Source organism: Zerene cesonia, unplaced genomic scaffold, assembly GCF_012273895.1.
Source record: "Zerene cesonia ecotype Mississippi unplaced genomic scaffold, Zerene_cesonia_1.1 Zces_u011, whole genome shotgun sequence".
Lineage (NCBI taxonomy): Eukaryota > Metazoa > Arthropoda > Insecta > Lepidoptera > Pieridae > Zerene > Zerene cesonia.
The window spans coordinates 379,081-380,477 of record NW_024045141.1 but is presented as its reverse complement, the minus strand read 5'-3'; positions in this window follow the sequence as shown (position 1 = coordinate 380,477).

Here is a 1,397-nt window from a genome sequence, read left to right as displayed (position 1 = left end):
CTAAACACTACAAAATTATTGTGTTAAGACCTAACGGTGATTATGACGTATGCATGTTTTACGATTCAGCGTACAGCCGCGCACAAAATTGTGTAATTGGATTTTATTTTTTTTTCCACTAATATTAAATGCGGTTTTAAGTATGGATTTTCTCTGTGTGGTATTTAAAAAAAAACTTACACGTAAACACTCGTATTAATAGAAAATAATGTGTCAGATTTAATAAAATACAATATGTTTGAAATGTATCATCAGATTAACATAATTTAAAAATTGAAACCCATGTCCCCTAGTTGGGTATGGGGCAGATTACATACGTCTGTTCCACTGATCGATTTTCTTTATGGACGAGTAGGTGATCAGCCTTCTGTGCATACCAGACCGAGACATTATTTTTTGTGCGTCCCCACCGAGAATCGTACCCAGGACCCATGGTTCTACAGTCAAATAAACACTGAACCAAGAAGGAGATATTATAACATACCTAATTATAGAAAAAGGAAGTCCACCCAGACCAAAGGTTGTCTGGAAGAGATCGCTTTGTAAAAAAGCGCTCTTAGTTTGCCCTTTCAAAATGCTTACACGCTTTAACTAATACTTCACTACTTTTATTAGCAAAATAGGTAGACATAATGTCAACTGAAACTTCGTTTTACAACGAATGTTGCAAAATATCTAATTAAAATAATCACTTTTATCAAAGAATGTACACTCACACACAAACTCCAAATTTGAAACGTTTAAATAGTGATAATTATTGAGAAATACGCCCGTTATCCTAACATATAGGCCAATGATATTACGTCAATGGTTAGTCACTAATGAGAGAAATACTACCTATCTTACCTTATGCACTTATCATACTAGATTAATTATGTTTGCATTACCATAAACATATAAAGGTATTGTGTTTAAATTTGGTTTTCGCTCAGAGCCTAGAGTCAGATAATGCCTCGACAAAGAAATATTGCAAAACAAAAACAAATATAATGATATAATAAAGAACGCAAAGAGAAAAGTAATAAATAGGGGCTTATAGCTGACAATATTTAAACTTTTAAAATGAAATCCTAAATATTATTGGTTGCGTTAGAAATTATATCGATTAAAACATAATATGATTCATATGTATGTCCTAAAAATGCAATTAAGTTAATTCATTAGTTTTCAAATAAATGTGTCAATTTAGAGTTTAGACTTTAGTCACCGAGAGTACAAGACAAAGAGACAATATCATTTTATTTCCCCTTACAATATTCTAAATAAACCGCTTTTATAAATACTTAATAAAATAATTATCTGTTTTGTATCATTTAAATAATTAAACCGTTTTAAATATATCTTTCAATATCTTTTATCTGTTCAATTTCTTGTCTCACCTGTATTAGTAAAAAAAA